Consider the following 20,486-nt stretch of genomic DNA (forward strand, 5'->3'; position numbering starts at 1 on the left):
ACTGCCGGCGGCCAGACAGGCAAGTCGTGACGGTAAAGGTGTGCGAGAAGGGGACCGGCACGGGCGAGCCGCGGTTTTGGGCGGTATCTCAGCACGTGCCTTTTTGTTTGTTTTTTTTGCAGGTGCTGCCCACGGGCTCCGGGAAGAAAAGCCACGTGCCGAGGAGCGGTCCGAGAAGGTGAGGCGGTCGTGGGCCGCGTCGGTGTCTAATAGGAAAGTATTAAGTGGCCACTCAGTGGAGCGTTTCTGCTTGGTTTTGCAGGTTCTGTGCAGCGCAGCCTTTGGAATCGGATGAGCGTTTGAGGTGAGCTGGGCAGTAGAGAGCAGGAGCAGGGGGCTGCTGATTTCTTGCTTGTGCCAAGGTAATTTTGTGTGTTTTGGTATGCTAGGCACCACGAGCGATGACAGCCGTAGCGTCCGACTCTGGAATCGACATGGAGCAGACGAGCGGGATGGCACGGTGCATCTGAGGTGGGGGATGTTGCGGGAACTGTCTGTGCGAGATGTGATGCTGACTGATGGCCTTGTTGTGTGTGGATTGTAATTTTTTTTTTTTTTTTTTTCTTTTTTCAGGTGATGAAGAGGAACCTGGTGACCGCAGGATTGATCCAGTGGGCTGATTGTATTTTTTCTTTTTGAGGATGGAATCGGACTCCTGGCCGTCTGAAAGCTAAGTTGAGGCGCACTGGTGATGGGGAGCGCTTGGGGGAAGGAGCAGACAAGGTTGGCACTTTCAGGAAGGGGTTTTCAAATTTTAAAGTCAGTGTTAGGGGAGAGGGCTGTCCAGGAAGTCCCCTTTAGGCGGGCTCAGGGAGCGGGTTCCTTTTGAGAACAATGATAGCGTGTGGCAGGCCAGGGCAGTTCCCGCCTACGTGTGTTTGTGTGGTTTGTGCGGCGTGTCTCGTGCGTCTCAGAACTTCCTCAGGTCTCGATGTCTTCGTTGTGGTCCAGGAGCACGCCACGCGCCTCGGCTGCCATCCCTGGAGTCTAGAACACCTGTACTCATCAGTGTGTGCCAATCGGGCGCTTCTTTTCTTTTGTAATGAGCTTAAAGCGTGGTTCGGCCTTCCATCTTGCAAGTTTCCGTACGGTCCTCTTCTGCGGGTTACTTCGCTGCCACGCGAGCGGCTCCTCTTTCCAGGCGTCCATTTGGACGGACTGGGCCTTATTCCCAGCATCCTTAGGTGGCGAGGTCTTGAAGCCAGGCTTCTTGAGCATACATCCTCTCTGTTTTGAGAGTCACTTCTTGTCACGGGCCGTGACGTTCTGGTCTCTTTCTGGGGTTGCCATAGAGGCTCCTCACGTCCCCATCACGGTCCCGCAGGTGGTCTTGCCCCGCAGCGTCTTCTCTTTGTGCGTCGTCATCCTCGCTGAGAGTTTTCTCTCATCTTTGAGGCGCCTGGTTTGTAGCGTTCTGCGTAGCATCGGACTCTGTGTGTGTGTGTGTGTGTGTGTGTGGCTGGGAGCTGCCCTGCCTGGGGGTGTGGAGTCAGGGGTAGGGGGAATGGAGACAAGAGTCTATGGTTAATATGTTGATATGCCTAGGCTGTTGGGGTAAAGGTTGTACAGTGATCTCGGGGGGATGACTTGTCTGCAGTAGGTGAGGACAGTAACTTCTGTAACGTTTTGAAGGTGCCGAGGAGATGTCTGGAGCCATCTGGGAGAGGCAGGGAGAGTGCTAATGGGGCAGATGGAATCTCTAAGGTGTTCAGGCTTCTATGTGTAAGGCTTAATGCTTGTATTAGGTAATTAGGTATTTATTTCAGTGGCAGGCTGTAGTTGGTCTGTAGATGGTATTCCTTACTGGGAACGAGCTGTCTGGAACTATTAAAGTGATGCTCTGCATTCAGGTGACTTGTTCTATATTCCCTTTGCAGAGGCAGAGGGACGAGCAGTGCAGGACCAGAGCGGAGAGGCGAGCGGAGCGCAGAAAAGAAGGTGGGTCGCCGTGTGGTATATAGGGAAGATGAGTGGTGGTGATGTGCCTACCTGTCCTGGTTTCACTGGCATTTGGTTTTAGTTTGTGGCCAGCCATGGTGATCAAGGCCCTCAGCTGTTAAATCCAGGTCAGCTGACCCCGGCTGGCCCACAGGTGCGTTCTGTATCATTGACATCAAGCTCACTATAAAAGAGGCCTTGCTGGGAAGAGGCGGGGTTTTTTCCTGCTCTCCTTGCCTCTCCTCCCTCTTCCTTGCTGTGATTCCTGGAGTAACTTGCCAGTGATCTGTGGATTGAGTATACTGTTGTCAGTTTTGTGTTGTCATTTATATTGATTTCTGCAATTCATTAAATCTGGTTAACTTCATCCTATGAAGTCTCCCTGTCTTTTTTCCTATTCCCTTCCTCATTTGGGGAAGGGACATTGGGTGAGAGAAATACTGCTATTGTTTAGCCCCGGGTGCAGGCTAAATGAAGACACTACCTTATGGTATTTTTTTTTTTTTTTTTTAATTTGCAGGTGCAAAGCGATGAGCGCCACGGGATACGGGCACAGGAGCTGACTCTCGGGCAAGGTGAGCGCCGATCCGTGGGCTGAAGCGGCAGTTATTTTTCAGGTGTTGTATTGGTGGCGCAGTCATCAGCGACCTGTGTTTCTTGGCTTTTACAGGTGGTGTGCAAGAGTCAACGTGGCGGCCTAAACTGCCGGCGGCCAGACAGGCAAGTCGTGACGGTAAAGGTGTGCGAAAAGGGGACCGGCACGGGCGAGCCACGGTTTTGGGCGGTATCTCAGCACGTGCCTTTTTGTTTGGGTTTTTGCAGGTGCTGCCCACGGGCTCCGGGAAGCAAAGCCACGTGCCGAGGAGCGGTCCGAGAAGGTGAGGCGGTCGTGGGCCGCGTCGGTGTCTAATAGGAAAGTATTAAGTGGCCACTCAGTGGAGCGTTTCTGCTTGGTTTTGCAGGTTCTGTGCAGCGCAGCCTTTGGACTCGGATGAGCGTTTGAGGTGAGCTGGGTAGTAGAGAGCAGGAGCAGGGGGCTGCTGATTTCTTGCCTGTGCCACGGTAATTTTGTGTGTTTTGGTATGCTAGGCACCACGAGCGATGAGAGCCGCAGCGTCCGACTCTGGAATCGACACGGAGCAGACGAGCGGGATGGCACGGTGCATCTGAGGTGGGGGATGTTGCGGGAACGGTCTGTGCCAGATGTGATGCTGACTGACGGCCTTGTTGTGTGTGGATTGTAATTTTTTTTTTTTTTTTTTTTTCTTTTTTCAGGCGATGAAGAGGAACCTGGTGACCGCAGGATTGATCCAGTGGGCTGATTGTATTTTTTCTTTTTGAGGATGGAATCGGACTCCTGGCCGTCTGAAAGCTAAGTTGAGGCGCACCGGTGGTGGGGAGCGCTTGGGGGAAGGAGCAGACAAGGTTGGCACTTTCAGGAAGGGGTTTTCAAATTTTAAAGTCAGTGTTAGGGGAGAGGGCTGTCCAGGAAGTCCCCTTTAGGCGGGCTCAGGGAGCGGGTTCCTTTTGAGAACAATGATAGCGTGTGGCAGGGCAGGGCAGTTCCCGCCTACGTGTGTTTGTGTGGTTTGTGCGGCGTGTCTCGTGCGTCTCAGAACTTCCTCAGGTCTCGATGTCTTCGTTGTGGTCCAGGAGCACGCCACGCACCTCGGCTGCCATCCCTGGAGTCTAGAACACATGTACTCATCAGTGCAGTGCCAATCGGGCGCTTCTTTTCTTTCGTAACGAGCTTAAAGCGTGGTTCGGCCTTCCATCTTGCAAGTTTCCGTACGGTCCTCTTCTGCGGGTTAATTCGCTGCCAGGCGAGCGGCTCCTCTTTCCAGGCGTCCATTTGGACGGACTGGGCCTTATTCCCTGCACCCTTAGGTGGCGAGGTCTTGAAGCCAGGCTTCTTGAGCATACATCCTCTCTGTTTTGAGAGTCACTTCTTGTCACGGGCCATGACGTTCTGGTCTCTTTCTGGGGTTGCCGTAGAGGCTCCTCACGTCCCCGTCACGGTCCCGCAGGTGGTCTTGGCCCGCAGCGTCTTCTCTTCGTGCGTCGTCATCCTCGCTGAGAGTTTTCTCTCATCTTTGAGGCGCCTGGTTTGTAGCGTTCCGTGTAGCATCGGACTCTGTGTGTATGTGTGTGTGTGTGTGGCTGGGAGCTGCCCTGCCTGGGGGTGTGGAGTCAGGGGTAGGGGGAATAGTGACAAGTGTCTGTGGTTAATATGTTGATATGCCTAGGCTGTTGGGGTAAAGGTTGTACAGTGATCTCGGGGGGTGAGTTGTCTGCAGCAGGTGAGGACAGTACCTTCTGTAACGTTTTGAAGGTGCCGAGGAGATGTCCAGAGCCATCTGGGAGAGGCAGGGAGAGTGCTAGTGGGGCAGATGGAATCCCTAAGGTGTTCAGGTTTCTATGTGTAAGGCTTAATGCTTGAATTAGGTAATTAGGTATTTATTTTAGTGGCAGGCTGTAGATAGTATTCCTTACTGGGAACGAGATGTCTGGAACTGTTAAAGTGATGCTCTGCATCCAGGTGACTTGTTCTATATTGTCTTTGCAGATGCAGAGGGACGAGCAGTGCAGGACCAGAGCGGAGAGGCGAGCGGAGCGCCGTAAGAAGGTGGGTCGCTGTGTGGTATATAGGGAAGATGAGTGGTGGTGATGTGCCTACCTGTCCTGGTATCACTGGCATTTGGTTTTAGTTTGTGGCCAGCCATGGTGATCAAGGCCCTCAGCTGTTAAATCCAGGGCAGCTGACCCCGGCTGGCCCACAGGTGCATTCTGTATCATTGACATCAAGCTCACTATAAAAGAGGCCTTGCTGGGAAGAGGTGGGGGTTTTTCCTGCTCTCCTTGCCTCTCCTCCCTCTTCCTTGCTGTGATTCCTGGAGCAACTTGCCAGTGATCTGTGGATGAGTATACTGTTGTCAGTTTTGCGTTGTCATTTGTATTGATTTCTGCAATTCATTAAATCTGGTTAACTTCATCCTATGAAGTCTCCCTGTCTTTTTTCCTATTCCCTTCCTCATTTGGGGAAAGGACATTGGGTGAGAGAAATACTGCTATTGTTTAGCCCTGGGTGCAGGCTAAATGAAGACACTAGCTTATGGTATTTCTTTTTTTTTTTTTTTTTTTTTAATTTGCAGGTGCGAAGAGATGAGCGCCTCGGGATACGGGCCCAGGAGCTGACTCTCGGGCAAGGTGAGCGCCGATCCGTGGGCTGAAGCGGCAGTTATTTTTCAGGTGTTGTATTGGTGGCGCAGTCATCAGCGACCTGTGTTTCTTGGCTTTTACAGGTGGTGTGCAAGAGTCAACGTGGCGGCCTAAACTGCCGGAGGCCAGACAGGCAAGTCGTGACGGTAACGGTGTGCGAGAAGGGGACCGGCACGGGCGAGCCGCGGTTTTGGGCGGTATCTCAGCACGTGCCTTTTTGTTTGGGTGTTTGCAGGTGCTGCTCAAGGGCTGCGGGAAGCAAAGCCACGTGCCGAGGAGCGGTCCGAGAAGGTGAGGCGGTCGTGGGCCGCGTTGGTGTCTAATAGGAAAGTATTAAGTGGCCACTCAGTGGAGCATTTCTGCTTGGTTTTGCAGGTTCTGTGCAGGGCAGCCTTTGGAATCGGATAAGCGTTTGAGGTGAGCTGGGCAGTAGAGAGCAGGAGCAGGGGGCTGCTGATTTCTTGCCTGTGCCACGGTAATTTTGTGTGTTTTGGTATGCTAGGCACCACGAGCGATGAGAGCCGCGGCATCCGACTCTGGAATCGGCACGGAGCAGGCGAGCGGGATGGCACGGTGCGTCCGAGGCGGGGGATGTTTTGGGAACGGTCTGTGCCAGATGAGATGCTGACTGACGGCCTTGTTGTGTGTGGATTGTAATTTTTGGTTTGTTTTTTTTCAGGCGATGAAGAGGAACCTGGTGACCGCAGGATTGATCCAGTGGGCTGATTGTATTTTTTCTTTCTGAGGATGGAATCGGACTCCTGGTCGTCTGAAAGCTAAGTTGAGGCGCACCAGTGGTGGGGAGCGCTTGGGGGAAGGAGCAGACAAGGTTGGCACTTTCAGGCAGGGGTTTTCCAATTTTAAAGTCAGCGTTAGGGGAGAGGGCTGTCCAGGAACAGTCCCCTTTAGGCGGGCTCAGGGAGCGGGTTCCTTTTGAGAACAATGATAGCGTGTGGCAGGGCAGTTCCCGCCTACGTGTGTTTGTGTGGTTTGTGCGGCGTGTCTCGTGCGTCTCAGAACTTCCTCAGGTCTCGATGTCTTCGTTGTGCTCCAGGAGCACGCCACGCGCCTCGGCTGCCGTCCCTGAAGTCTAGAACACCTGTACTCATCAGTGCAGTGCCAATCGGGCGCTTCTTTTCTTTTGTAACGAGCTTAAAGCGTGGTTCGGCCTTCCATCTTGCAAGTTTCCGTACGGTCCTCTTCTGCGGGTTAATTCGCTGCCAGGCGAGCGGCTCCTCTTTCCAGGCGTCCATTTGGACGGACTGGGCCTTATTCCCTGCACCCTTAGGTGGCGAGGTCTTGAAGCCAGGCTTCTTGAGCATACATCCTCTCTGTTTTGAGAGTCACTTCTTGTCACGGGCCATGACGTTCTGGTCTCTTTCTGGGGTTGCCGTAGAGGCTCCTCACGTCCCCGTCACGGTCCCGCAGGTGGTCTTGGCCCGCAGCGTCTTCTCTTCGTGCGTCGTCATCCTCGCTGAGAGTTTTCTCTCATCTTTGAGGCGCCTGGTTTGTAGCGTTCCGTGTAGCATCGGACTCTGTGTGTATGTGTGTGTGTGTGTGGCTGGGAGCTGCCCTGCCTGGGGGTGTGGAGTCAGGGGTAGGGGGAATAGTGACAAGTGTCTGTGGTTAATATGTTGATATGCCTAGGCTGTTGGGGTAAAGGTTGTACAGTGATCTCGGGGGGTGAGTTGTCTGCAGCAGGTGAGGACAGTACCTTCTGTAACGTTTTGAAGGTGCCGAGGAGATGTCCAGAGCCATCTGGGAGAGGCAGGGAGAGTGCTAGTGGGGCAGATGGAATCCCTAAGGTGTTCAGGTTTCTATGTGTAAGGCTTAATGCTTGAATTAGGTAATTAGGTATTTATTTTAGTGGCAGGCTGTAGATAGTATTCCTTACTGGGAACGAGATGTCTGGAACTGTTAAAGTGATGCTCTGCATCCAGGTGACTTGTTCTATATTGTCTTTGCAGATGCAGAGGGACGAGCAGTGCAGGACCAGAGCGGAGAGGCGAGCGGAGCGCCGTAAGAAGGTGGGTCGCTGTGTGGTATATAGGGAAGATGAGTGGTGGTGATGTGCCTACCTGTCCTGGTATCACTGGCATTTGGTTTTAGTTTGTGGCCAGCCATGGTGATCAAGGCCCTCAGCTGTTAAATCCAGGGCAGCTGACCCCGGCTGGCCCACAGGTGCATTCTGTATCATTGACATCAAGCTCACTATAAAAGAGGCCTTGCTGGGAAGAGGTGGGGGTTTTTCCTGCTCTCCTTGCCTCTCCTCCCTCTTCCTTGCTGTGATTCCTGGAGCAACTTGCCAGTGATCTGTGGATGAGTATACTGTTGTCAGTTTTGCGTTGTCATTTGTATTGATTTCTGCAATTCATTAAATCTGGTTAACTTCATCCTATGAAGTCTCCCTGTCTTTTTTCCTATTCCCTTCCTCATTTGGGGAAAGGACATTGGGTGAGAGAAATACTGCTATTGTTTAGCCCTGGGTGCAGGCTAAATGAAGACACTAGCTTATGGTATTTCTTTTTTTTTTTTTTTTTTTTTTTAATTTGCAGGTGCGAAGAGATGAGCGCCTCGGGATACGGGCCCAGGAGCTGACTCTCGGGCAAGGTGAGCGCCGATCCGTGGGCTGAAGCGGCAGTTATTTTTCAGGTGTTGTATTGGTGGCGCAGTCATCAGCGACCTGTGTTTCTTGGCTTTTACAGGTGGTGTGCAAGAGTCAACGTGGCGGCCTAAACTGCCGGAGGCCAGACAGGCAAGTCGTGACGGTAACGGTGTGCGAGAAGGGGACCGGCACGGGCGAGCCGCGGTTTTGGGCGGTATCTCAGCACGTGCCTTTTTGTTTGGGTGTTTGCAGGTGCTGCTCAAGGGCTGCGGGAAGCAAAGCCACGTGCCGAGGAGCGGTCCGAGAAGGTGAGGCGGTCGTGGGCCGCGTTGGTGTCTAATAGGAAAGTATTAAGTGGCCACTCAGTGGAGCATTTCTGCTTGGTTTTGCAGGTTCTGTGCAGGGCAGCCTTTGGAATCGGATAAGCGTTTGAGGTGAGCTGGGCAGTAGAGAGCAGGAGCAGGGGGCTGCTGATTTCTTGCCTGTGCCACGGTAATTTTGTGTGTTTTGGTATGCTAGGCACCACGAGCGATGAGAGCCGCAGCATCCGACTCTGGAATCGGCACGGAGCAGGCGAGCGGGATGGCACGGTGCGTCCGAGGCGGGGGATGTTTTGGGAACGGTCTGTGCCAGATGAGATGCTGACTGACGGCCTTGTTGTGTGTGGATTGTAATTTTTGGTTTGTTTTTTTTTCAGGCGATGAAGAGGAACCTGGTGACCGCAGGATTGATCCAGTGGGCTGATTGTATTTTTTCTTTCTGAGGATGGAATCGGACTCCTGGTCGTCTGAAAGCTAAGTTGAGGCGCACCAGTGGTGGGGAGCGCTTGGGGGAAGGAGCAGACAAGGTTGGCACTTTCAGGCAGGGGTTTTCCAATTTTAAAGTCAGCGTTAGGGGAGAGGGCTGTCCAGGAACAGTCCCCTTTAGGCGGGCTCAGGGAGCGGGTTCCTTTTGAGAACAATGATAGCGTGTGGCAGGGCAGTTCCCGCCTACGTGTGTTTGTGTGGTTTGTGCGGCGTGTCTCGTGCGTCTCAGAACTTCCTCAGGTCTCGATGTCTTTGTTGTGCTCCAGGAGCACGCCACGCGCCTCGGCTGCCGTCCCTGAAGTCTAGAACACCTGTACTCATCAGTGCAGTGCCAATCGGGCGCTTCTTTTCTTTTGTAACGAGCTTAAAGCGTGGTTCGGCCTTCCATCTTGCAAGTTTCCGTACGGTCCTCTTCTGCGGGTTAATTCGCTGCCAGGCGAGCGGCTCCTCTTTCCAGGCGTCCATTTGGACGGACTGGGCCTTATTCCCTGCACCCTTAGGTGGCGAGGTCTTGAAGCCAGGCTTCTTGCATGTACATCCTCTCTGTTTTGAGAGTCATTTCTTGTCACGGGCCGTGACGTTCTGGTCTCTTTCTGGGGTTGCCAGAGAGGCTCCTCACGTCCCCGTCACGGTCCCGCAGGTGGTCTTGGCCCGCAGCGTCTTCTCTTCGGGCGTCATCATCCTCGCTGAGAGTTTTCTCTCATCTTTGAGGCACCTGGTTTGTAGCGTTCCGTGTAGCATCGGACTCTGTGTATGTGTGTGTGTGTGTGGCTGGGAGCTGCCCTGCCTGGGGGTGTGGAGTCAGGGGTAGGGGGAATAGTGACAAGTGTCTGTGGTTAATATGTTGATATGCCTAGGCTGTTGGGGTAAAGGTTGTACAGTGATCTCGGGGGGATGAGTTGTCTGCAGCAGGTGAGGACAGTACCTTCTGTAACGTTTTGAAGGTGCCGAGGAGATGTCCAGAGCCATTTGGGAGAGGCAGGGAGAGTGCTAGTGGGGCAGATGGAATCCCTAAGGTGTTCAGGTTTCTATGTGTAAGGCTTAATGCTTGAATTAGGTAATTAGGTATTTATTTTAGTGGCAGGCTGTAGTTGGGCTGTAGATAGTATTCCTTACTGGGAATGAGATGTCTGGAACTATTAAAGTGATGCTCTGCATCCATGTGACTTGTTCAATATTGTTTTTGCAGAGGCAGAGGGACAAGCAGTGCAGGACCAGAGCGGAGAGGCGAGCGGAGCGCCGTAAGAAGGTGGGTCGCTGTGTGGTATATAGGGAAGATGAGTGGTGGTGATGTGCCTACCTGTCCTGGTATCACTGGCATTTGGTTTTAGTTTGTGGCCAGCCATGGTGATCAAGGCCCTCAGCTGTTAAATCCAGGGCAGCTGACCCCGGCTGGCCCACAGGTGCATTCTGTATCATTGACATCAAGCTCACTATAAAAGAGGCCTTGCTGGGAAGAGGCGGGGGTTTTTCCTGCTCTCCTTGCCTCTCCTCCCTCTTCCTTGCTGTGATTCCTGGAGCAACTTGCCAGTGATCTGTGGATGAGTATACTGTTGTCAGTTTTGCGTTGTCATTTATATTGATTTCTGCAATTCATTAAATCTGGTTAACTTCATCCTATGAAGTCTCCCTGTCTTTTTTCCTATTCCCTTCCTCATTTGGGGAAGGGACATTGGGTGAGAGAAATACTGCTATTGTTTAGCCCTGGGTGCAGGCTAAATGAAGACACTACCTTATGGTATTTCTTTTTTTTTTTTTTTTTTTTTTAATTTGCAGGTGCGAAGAGATGAGCGCCTCGGGATACGGGCCCAGGAGCTGACTCTCGGGCAAGGTGAGCGCCGATCCGTGGGCTGAAGCGGCAGTTATTTTTCAGGTGTTGTATTGGTGGCGCAGTCATCAGCGACCTGTGTTTCTTGGCTTTTACAGGTGGTGTGCAAGAGTCAACGTGGCGGCCTAAACTGCCGGAGGCCAGACAGGCAAGTCGTGACGGTAAAGGTGTGCAAAAAGGGGACCGGCACGGGCGAGCCGCGGTTTTGGGCAGTATCTCAGCACGTGCCTTTTTGTTTGGGTGTTTGCAGGTGCTGCTCAAGGGCTCCGGGAAGCAAAGCCACGTGCCGAGGAGCGGTCCGAGAAGGTGAGGCGGTCGTGGGCCGCGTCGGTGTCTAATAGGAAAGTATTAAGTGGCCACTCAGTGGAGCGTTTCTGCTTGGTTTTGCAGGTTCTGTGCAGCGCAGCCTTTGGAATCGGATGAGCGTTTGAGGTGAGCTGGGTAGTAGAAAGCAGGAGCAGGGGGCTGCTGATTTCTTGCCTGTGCCACGGTAATTTTGTGTGTTTTGGTATGCTAGGCACCACGAGCGATGAGAGCCGCAGCGTCCGACTCTGGAATCGGCACGGAGCAGGCGAGCGGGATGGCACGGTGCGTCCGAGGTGGGGGATGTTTTGGGAACGGTCTGTGCCAGATGTGATGCTGACTGACGGCCTTGTTGTGTGTGGATTGTAATTTTTGTTTTGTTTTTTTTTTTTTCAGGCGATGAAGAGGAACCTGGTGACCGCAGGATTGATCCAGTGGGCTGATTGTATTTTTCTTTTTGAGGATGGAATCGGACTCCTGGTCGTCTGAAAGCTAAGTTGAGGCGCACCGGTGGTGGGGAGCGCTTTTGGGGAAGGAGCAGACAAGGTTGGCACTTTCAGGAAGGGGTTTTCAAGTTTTAAAGTCAGTGTAGGAGAGAGGGCTGTCCAGGAACAGTCCCCTTTAGGTGGGCTCAGGGAGCGGGTTCCTTTTGAGAACAATGATGGCGTGTGGCAGGGCAGGGCAGTTCCCGCCTACATGTGTTTGTGTGGTTTGCGCGGCGTGTCTCGTGCGTCTCAGAAGTTCCCCAGGTCTCGATGTCTTCGTTGTGCTCCAGGAGCACGCCACGCGCCTGGGCTGCCGTCCCTGGAGTCTTGAACACATGTACTCATCAGTGCAGTGCCAATCAGGTGCTTCTTTTCTTTCGTAACGAGCTTAAAGCGTGGTTCGGCCTTCCATCTTGCAAGTTTCCGTACGGTCCTCTTCTGCGGGTTAATTCGCTGCCAGGCGAGCGGCTCCTCTTTCCAGGCGTCCATTTGGACGGACTGGGCCTTATTCCCTGCACCCTTAGGTGGCAAGGTCTTGAAGCCAGGCTTCTTGAGCATACGTCCTCTCTGTTTTGAGAGTCACTTCTTGTCACGGGCCATGACGTTCTGGTCTCTTTCTGGGGTTGCCATAGAGGCTCCTCACGTCCCCGTCACGGTCCCGCAGGTGGTCTTGGCCCGCAGCGTCTTCTCTTCGGGCGTCGTCATCCTCGCTGAGAGTTTTCTCTCATCTTTGAGGCACCTGGTTTGTAGCGTTTCGTGTAGCATCGGACTCTGTGTGTGTGTGTGGCTGGGAGCTGCCCTGCCTGGGGATGTGGAGTCAGGGGTAGGGGGAATGGAGACAAGTGTCTATGGTTAATATGTTGATATGCCTAGGCTGTTGGGGTAAAGGTTGTACAGTGATCTCGGGAGGATTAGTTGTCTGCAGCAGGTGAGGACAGTAACTTCTGTAACGTTTTGAAGGTGCCGAGGAGATGTCCAGAGCCATCTGGGAGAGGCAGGGAGAGTGCTAGTGGGGCAGATGAAATCTCTAAGGTGTTCCAGGTCTCTGTGTAAGGCTTAATGTTTGACTTAGGTATTTATTTTAGTGGCAGGCTATAGTTTGGCTGTAGATGGTATTCCTTACTGGGAATGAGATGTCTGGAACTATTAAAGTGATGCTCTGCATCCATGTGACTTGTTCAATATTGTCTTTGCAGAGGCAGAGGGAAGAGCAGTGCAGGACAAGAGAGGAGAGGCGAGCGGGTCCCCGTGTGGTGTTAGAGGGAAGATGACTGATGGCGATATGCCTACCTTATGGTATTTCTTTTTTTTTTTTTTTTTTTTAATTTGAAGGTGCAAAGCGATGAGCGAAACGAGATGCGGGCACAGGAGCTGACTCGGGCAAGGTGCGTGCCGATCTGTGCGCTGAAGCGGCAGTTATTTTTCATGTGGTTATTGGCGGCGCAGTCATAAGCAAGCCTGTATTTTTTGGGTTTTACAGGTCGTGTGCAAGAGTCAGCGTGGTGGCCAGAGACCATACATTCAAGTTGTGACTGTAAAGGTGTGTGAGAAGGGGACAGACACGGGCGAGGTCCAGTTTTGGGCGGTATCTCGGCACGGGCGAGGTCCAGTTTTGGGCGGTATCTCGGCACGGGCGAGGTCCGGTTTTGGGCGGTATCTCAGCACGTGCCTTTTTGTTTGGGTTTTTGCAGGTGCTGCCCATGGGCTCTGGGAAGCAAAGCCACGTGCCGAGGAGCGGTCCGAGAAGGTGAGGCGGTCGTGGGCCGTGTCGGTGTCTAATAGGAAAGTATTAAGTGGCTACTCAGTGGAGCGTTTCTGCTTGGTTTTGCAGGTTCTGTGCAGCGCAGCCTTTGGAATCGGATGAGCGTTTGAGGTGAGCTGGGTAGTAGAGAGCAGGAGCAGGGGGCTGCTGATTTCTTGCCTGTGCCACGGTAATTTTGTGTGTTTTGGTATGCTAGGCACCACGAGCGATGAGAGCCGTAGCGTCCGACTCTGGAATCGGCACGGAGCAGGCGAGCGGGATGGCACGGTGCGTCTGAGGTGGGGGACGTTGCGGGAACGGTCTGTGTCAGATGTGATGCTGACTGACGGCCTTGTTGTGTGTGGATTGTAATTTTTTTTTTTTTTTTTTTTCTTTTTTCAGGCGATGAAGAGGAACCTGGTGACCGCAGGATTGATCCAGTGGGCTGATTGTATTTTTTCTTTTTGAGGATGGAATCGGACTCCTGGCCGTCTGAAAGCTAAGTTGAGGCGCACCGGTGGTGGGGAGCGCTTGGGGGAAGGAGCAGACAAGGTTGGCACTTTCAGGAAGGGGTTTTCAAGTTTTAAAGTCAGTGTAGGAGAGAGGGCTGTCCAGGAACAGTCCCCTTTAGGCGGGCTCAGGGAGCGGGTTCCTTCTGAGAACAATGATAGCGTGTGGCAGGGCAGGGCGGTTCCTGCCTACGTGTGTTTGTGTGGTTTGTGCGGCGTGTCTCGTGCGTCTCAGAAGTTCCTCAGGTCTCAATGTCTTCGTTGTGCTCCAGGAGCACGCCACGCACCTCGGCTACCATCCCTGGAGTCTTGAACACATGTACTCATCAGTGCAGTGCCAATCGGGCGCTTCTTTTCTTTCGTAACGAGCTTAAAGCGTGGTTCGGCCTTCCATCTTGCAAGTTTCCGTCCAGTCCTTTTCTGTGCGGTAATTCGCTGCCACGCAAGCGGCTCCTCTTTCCAGGCGTCCATTTGGACGGACTGGACTTTCTTCCCAGCATCCTTAGGTGGTGAGGTCTTGAAGCCAGGCTTCTTGCATGTACATCCTCTCTGTTTTGAGAGTCACTTCTTGTCACGGGCCATGACATTCTGGTCTCTTTCTGGGGTTGCCATAGAGGCTCCTCTCATCACCGTCACGGTAGTGCCTGTGGTCTTGCCCCGCTGCGTCTTCTCTCAGGGTGTCACGATTCTCGTTGTTTTTTTCTCATCTTTGAGGCAGGTGATTTGTCATGTTCTGTGTAGCACTGGACTCTGTGTGTGTGTGTGGCTCAGAGCTGCTCTGCCTGGGGGTTTAGAGTTGGGTAGGCAAACTCACATTTCCCTGCTTGGTGCAAGAGTGAGTCTGGGATGTGGCTATTGGGAAGGGGGAAAGAAAAGGGAGGGGTGTAATCTAATAATACATATTTTTATATTTCTTGAACTCACCGATGTAGCTGACCAAGCTCAGCAGACTGGCCTGCAAAGTACATGTCAACAAAGTTATTGAGCAAAGAAATCAGAACGGGGACCGTTTACTGTTTGTTAGGGTATTTTTCAGTAGCTGGTGAATTTTGGTTTTATTTTGTTACTGCAGATGCACAGGAGGGAGCTGGATACCAAAGGAGAGGCCGAGCGAAGAGCCATAAGAAGGTCAGTCAGCATGCGACAACGGAGGGAACCGTTCATTGTAGGTGCCTTCATCACGTGTCAACGCCAAGTCTTTCCTTTGTCCTGCGGACAGGAGATGGTTTGTTGCTGCTACAGGCAGCCATTTTCTCAAGGGGCCGGGACAAGAGGCTGCCACACGCTCCAGTCAGACTAAGATGTAGGTCTCAGGGCACCCGGTACAGGGAAAGCTGACATATATCACGCAGTGCCAGCAGCTCTTCACAAAGCAGCCCTGTTCCGGCTTTAGCAGAAAAAGTCGTCGGTCACAGGCAGCCACGTATCACTGCGCACAGCAGTTTGACGCACGTTTCTCTCTTTGCAGACTCGATGCCAAAACATTCTGGGGTTCAAGTTACAAAAGCCTTTTGCCATCGAAGCAGCTCAACAGCTGGATTTCTACCCGCACTGTATTTCAGCTGTGTTGCTAGCTGAAAATGACTTGGCAGCAGGAGATCTTTAGAGGGGTCTGAAATAGAGTGTTGAAACTATGGTTTTAAGGAGGCAAATTAGGCTGCCAAAGGAACCGAGCCACTCGCCCAGCATATCCGCCAGCCCCTCCGCCCTATCGCATATCACACGCCACAGAACGGGCAGCCGTGCCGCTCGCCGACGGGAGCGGTGACGAGAGCAGAGCTACGCTCCCGCGCAGAGCAAAGATGGAACTTCTAGGGTTCTAAGGTCAGCTGCGAAGGGCACGTAATATACCAACGGGGCTGTTTGATTTTCCCACTTCACATCCAATTACTTAGCACGCTGGCGGACAAGCCCTGCACATGTAGCCTCAAGGGTATGCACGAGCAGGAGAGCAGAGAACCGATAGCACAGAGGAGAGGAAAGGTGCGAACCACCCAACAACGCCCAGGGATCACCAGCGTACGAGTCCTTCGGGCATCAGCCGCTTGCATTTGGTCAGGTCGGATGCCCTGTTTCCTGCTAAACAGAGCTACCCGTCTCACCCACAGCAGCTTTCTGTCTCTTCTTTCCTGCCTTCACGATCTCATCTGTGTCTCATTTTTTTTTTTAAATCTCTCAGCAGTATTTGATGACCGGCTGCCGTCGCTCTCACCCCGAACGCCACGTGCAGAGCGATACACCGATCCCCGGGGCTTAGTCTGCAGGAAAGAAAACCTGTTTCTGCTTTTCTCCCTAGTCATAGGTGGGGGGCATGGACAAAAACCACCACTAGACTCCATCTCACGGTCTCTGGCTCCTTGTTGACCCTGTTTGAGAATTCTTTCTGTTCTTTCTCTATGCATTGCTATTCTTTTTGCTCTCTAGCTTTACTTTTTCTGTCTACATTTCCCTGTCTATTAAATCTTCCCTCTCTTCCCCTAGTGTGTAGGTATGTGGTTTGTTTTGTGTCATTTTGCCCCCCTTGCCATCCATGAATCAGGGTCCCGGCTCCCTGTCCCTGTTGTTTCATTTCTCCCTTTTTTCTCTGGTCTTTGTAGCTTTTTTTGTGTTCTCTATCTCTTGGTCTGGCTCCCTGACACTGTTCTTTTTTTCCTCTCTCTCTGTTGTGCTACCCCTCACAGTTTTTTTCTGCATCTCCATCCTTCTCCCTGTCCTTCTTGGTCAGTCTCTGTCCTGCTCCCTCTCCCTCTTTCTGCCGCCTCTCTTCCTCTCCGTGCTGCATCTTTCTGCATCTCTGTGCGGCTCTCTGTGTCTTTTGCTGTACTCTTCCCCGCTTCATGCTTTCTCAGTACTACCTTTCTGTCCAGCCAGCTGCTATTTTTCTCTTCTCTCTAGTGTCCTGCACTGTGCTCGTCATTTTTGTCGGTCTCCGTCTCCGCCCAGCAGGCCATCGCTCCAGGAGCTGACGACCGCACCTTCCCCGCCCAACCGAGAAGCCAGGCTTGGGGAATGACCGCCAAGGCGTCCCAGGGGAGGGTCAGAGGCCCAAGCCACGCAGGAGATTCTCTGCCTGGACTCGTTATGTGCATCACTGAATAAACACAGCTGTCGCCTTAACCCTCCTGGCTGCACTTGTGCTTCCTTTGTAGTTGGCCAGGGGCCATGAGAGAGCCCAGGGGAGGAGGTGATGCACTGTGGAGGTCAGGCCACTGCTCCCTGTTCCTGCTGGGCTCTGGCTGTGGGCCAGGCCTGGAGGAGCCCCAGGTGCAGGCAGTGAGGCTGATGGCCATCATGCAACCCTATAAAGAGGTGGATGCTAGAGGAGGGGCCAGTACTGCCCTGCATCAGGTGGCCTCAGAGGGACCAGCAGAAGCTAGGAGAGAAGCGGAGCCATCCCGAAGCGTCACAGGGTTGCAGCCGCACCGGGGGAGAAGGTGAGCGGGGCTGCGCCATCGAGCTGCCACCGGTCCTGGGGAAAGCCCTCAGGAGGGGGCTCGTGGGGGCGTAGCAGGGGAGGCGGGGTTCACCTCAGAGGCAGGGAGCAGCAGCAAGGGCTCTCAGGAGCCTGGCGGCAGGGGTTGTGCCACATCAGAGCCAGCGGTGCTGTTTCCTAAGCACCCTTGCATTGTCAATTTTCTTTCTATCTCTTAGTTTGCTGTCCCTATTTCATAGTTTTTTTCCTTTATTTTCCTAATACCCATTGCTTTTTAATTATTTTTTATGCCTGTTTTTAGTCCCTTAGCTCTATTTATTTATTTTTTTTCTTAGCAGCCTTGCTTTTTTAATTTTCTTTCTGCATTTCCATTCTAGCTTGCTGTCTCTATTATTTTGTTTTTCCCTTTATTTCCCTAATCCCCCTTGCTTTTAAAATGTTCTTTTTATGCCTACTTTTTTTCATTCACTGTCTTTAAAAATTTTTTTATTCTCCTGCTTCTTTGAGATCTGTCCTGGTTTGGACTAAAACAGAACCCGTTTTACTTTCAGCGATTTTAATTTCAGCGATTTTTACTTTCAGCTAAGACTCTTATAAGTCGGCGCACTTTGCTACTAACCGCGTGTTTTGCGGGCAGCGTGCGCTTCTAGGACCGATAATGCTCCAAGTTTATAGTTATGACTGAGGTACCGGTAGGAACGGTACACAAAAAGGCTTTCGCGTGTACTTATTCCTAGAGCAAGCCAGGTCACCGCTAATTTCCTCGCTTCTTACGAGCGAAGAGCCGTATCGGGGTCGCACCCGCAGGAAGGAACGGACGGGACAAATTACCCAAAAGCGGCCAGAGAGGCATTCCATCCCATACACGTCATTCTCAGTGTAACGCTGGGGGATCTCGAGGGTCTCGTTCTCTTTCTGCTAGGGCCGGTATGCGCAGAGGACTCCGTCCATTTTTCTCCCGCCCTCGATCCCGATCCGTGCGTTCCCGTCCGTCGCTGAGACCAGTCTGGGCCTTCCCGGAGCCTGCCCTGCCGCGACAGCATGACCGTCATCGGGGGAGCTCAATCTTGGTTTTGCATGGATTTGTATATATGTAATGATTTCCATTATTATTGTTATTCTCTTTTTCATTGTTATAGTTCATTAAAACTGTTTCAACTTTCCAACCCTGAAGTCTCTCCGCCTTTTATCTTTTCCTTCCCCTGCCAGGGGGGCAGGAAAGGGGTTAATAGAGCACGTACGCCCTCGGTTTAATAGCGCTACCGGGCTTAAACTGTTACAACATACCTTTGTAGATTTTCTTTCTGTATCTACATTTTATTCCTTAATGCTATTTTTTTTTCCTTATTTCCTTAATCACTATTGCTTTTAAAATTTTCTGTCTCATTTTATCCCATTTGCTGTCTTTATTTCCATACCTTTATTTTAATTATTCCTTGTCTTTCCTTAGTGCTGTCACTTTAAAAATTTTCTTTCATCATCTGTTTTAGCTCACTGTCCTTATTTTTTAATTTGTCTGTATTTCCCTGTTCCCCCTCACTTTTAAAATGTTCCTTTTATGCCCTCTTTTGTGCTGTCAGGGTTTTTTTTTTTGTTCATTTCTTTTTTTTCTTAGTCCTATCGCTTTTAACTTTTTCTTTCTATGTCTCTGTCGATTTAGGGTTTTTGTTATTTTTAAGTTTTTCTTGTCAATGTTTTATCTTTTGAATTTTTGTTTCTTTGTTCACTATTATGTATGGATCCGTTTCTGTCGTTTACTTTTTTCCTGCGTTATAGAAATTTTCACATAATTAAAAGTTCTTATGAGTTAGGGAGACAAGGATCAATAGGGGTGAAATAGAATGAAAAATAGAATAATTAATATAAGTCTATCTGAATATACACAGGTGGGCTTTCACAATCCATGGATATTGTTCTCAAAGCTCCTTGTGTAATCCTGACCTACGAGCGAACGAATCATCAAAGCTTAACGAGTAGCTACGCAGGAGTAGGCCTAGAAGTATTACCTTCTGATGATTTTAGTAAAGGGGATGTATGGTTAACCTTTTCTTTACCTTAAAGGAAATATAGGATACTTAGAAATAAACATTAATAGAAATAAAAGTTCTAAATAGACTTTAGCTATTTTAGGTTAATACTTAGGAGACGCTGGCAGCGGAAACCAGACTCTGGTCACCCCAAATCAAGATGGGACGCCGATCACAGCAAGAACATTTAGGACGGGGTGTCGACCGGAGCCGGAGCGGAACCAGAACATAAAGATCAGCGTACCGATGGAAAAGAATGGACTTTTGTGGACTAATGACGAAGGAAGAAAGAGGAATTGAAATAGTTAGTGGATTATTAACAGAGGGTCCTGAAAAGTTTATGACGTTAATTGATTATTAGTTTCTATATAAACCCATAGCGAATTTGAGTCGGGTACCGTTCACCGCGGTGGTGGCGCAACTCTGAGTCGTTTAATAAAACCAGCAAACCTAGAGACCCGGACTCTGACAATTTTCTTCAACGTCTGTCCTCTACATTATCACTATTAAAGTCTTCTTTCTATGTCTTCTTCTATCAAGATGTCTAACCCTATTTTTTATTATTTCCCGTCTTTCCCACGTCACACGCTTTTAGATGTTTTTCTATATTTACTTTTATCCAGGTCACAGTCTTCATTTTTTTTATTTCATTCTCATCTGTGCCGCACCCCGTCGCTCTTAAAATTTCATTTCTATGTCGTCGTTCGTTTAGTTTGCCGTTCCAGATTTTTAATTTTTTCCTTAATGTTGATGGGTGTCCTGGTTTGGCCTAAAACAGACCCATTTTCCTTTCAGCAATTTTTACTTTAAGCTAAGTTTCTTCTAAGCGACCGCACTTTCTGAAACTAACAGCACATTTTGCAGACAGCGTTCGCTTCTAGGACCGATGACGCTCAAAGTACGTAGTTAGCGCTGAGGCACCGGTAGGGACGTTATCCAGAAAGGCTCTCGCTGTACTTATTCTTAGAGAATCCAAGGCCCCCGCTAAATTCCTCACTGATTGCAAGCGAAGAGCCATCAAAGGGTCATACGTCCAGGGCGGAGCGGACAGGAGAGACGACCCAAAATCGACCGGCGACTTATTCCATCCCATACACCTCATTCTGAGTATAAAGCGGGGGGGGGGGGGTCACGAGGGTCTCGCCCCTTCTTCTACGGCCGGCGTCCAAAGAGGACTCTGTCCGTTTCCCTGCCGCCCCCGATCCCGATCCACGCATCCCCGAATCCAGTTCCCGTCCATCGCCGGGCCCGGTCCGGAACTTCCCGGAACCCGCCCCGAAGCGCCGGCGTGACCGACACTGGGGGAGCTCAATCTTGGTTTTGTATATATTTGTATCTAATTATTTTGATTATTTTTATTATACTCTTTTTCATTACTATAGTTCATTAAAACTGTTTTAAATTTTCAATCCATAAAGTCTCTCTCCCTTTTCCCTTCCCCTTCTGGCAGGCGAGGAGGGTTAACATAGAGCATTCACCACCGGTTTCATAGCCGGCCCAGCCTTAAATGTAACAATGGAGTTTAATTTTTTTTCTGCATCTGCTTTTATCTAATTCCTGTCCCTGTTTTTTAATTCTTGTTTGTCTATTGG

At 51.1% G+C, this 20,486-nt stretch overlaps 4 long non-coding RNA genes across 5 annotated transcripts; all 4 read left to right on the forward strand.

The window, feature by feature from the left end:
- The first annotated feature begins 119 nt into the window (after window positions 1-119).
- Window positions 120-717, forward strand: LOC137673570 (uncharacterized). The gene is made up of 4 exons (XR_011049760.1): window positions 120-178; window positions 263-304; window positions 390-471; window positions 574-717. It is a non-coding gene; the product is annotated as an uncharacterized lncRNA (long non-coding RNA).
- A 1,736-nt stretch (window positions 718-2,453) lies between these two features.
- LOC137673540 (uncharacterized) lies at window positions 2,454-2,943 on the forward strand. Of its 2 annotated transcripts, XR_011049755.1 has the most exons (4): window positions 2,454-2,513; window positions 2,609-2,658; window positions 2,761-2,816; window positions 2,901-2,943. It is a non-coding gene; the product is annotated as an uncharacterized lncRNA (long non-coding RNA). The 2 variants fall into 2 exon arrangements; XR_011049754.1 differs by having other exon boundaries at window positions 2,761-2,937.
- A 2,587-nt stretch (window positions 2,944-5,530) lies between these two features.
- Window positions 5,531-7,167, forward strand: LOC137673560 (uncharacterized). The gene is made up of 3 exons (XR_011049758.1): window positions 5,531-5,574; window positions 5,660-5,730; window positions 5,837-7,167. It is a non-coding gene; the product is annotated as an uncharacterized lncRNA (long non-coding RNA).
- Window positions 7,168-11,894: 4,727 nt separating this feature from the next.
- LOC137673538 (uncharacterized) lies at window positions 11,895-13,660 on the forward strand. The gene is made up of 6 exons (XR_011049753.1): window positions 11,895-12,569; window positions 12,665-12,724; window positions 12,876-12,931; window positions 13,016-13,057; window positions 13,143-13,213; window positions 13,328-13,660. It is a non-coding gene; the product is annotated as an uncharacterized lncRNA (long non-coding RNA).
- The last annotated feature ends 6,826 nt before the right edge of the window (window positions 13,661-20,486 follow it).

Source organism: Nyctibius grandis, chromosome 25 (genome assembly GCF_013368605.1).
Source record: "Nyctibius grandis isolate bNycGra1 chromosome 25, bNycGra1.pri, whole genome shotgun sequence".
In the NCBI taxonomy this organism is placed as follows: Eukaryota; Metazoa; Chordata; class Aves; order Nyctibiiformes; family Nyctibiidae; genus Nyctibius; species Nyctibius grandis.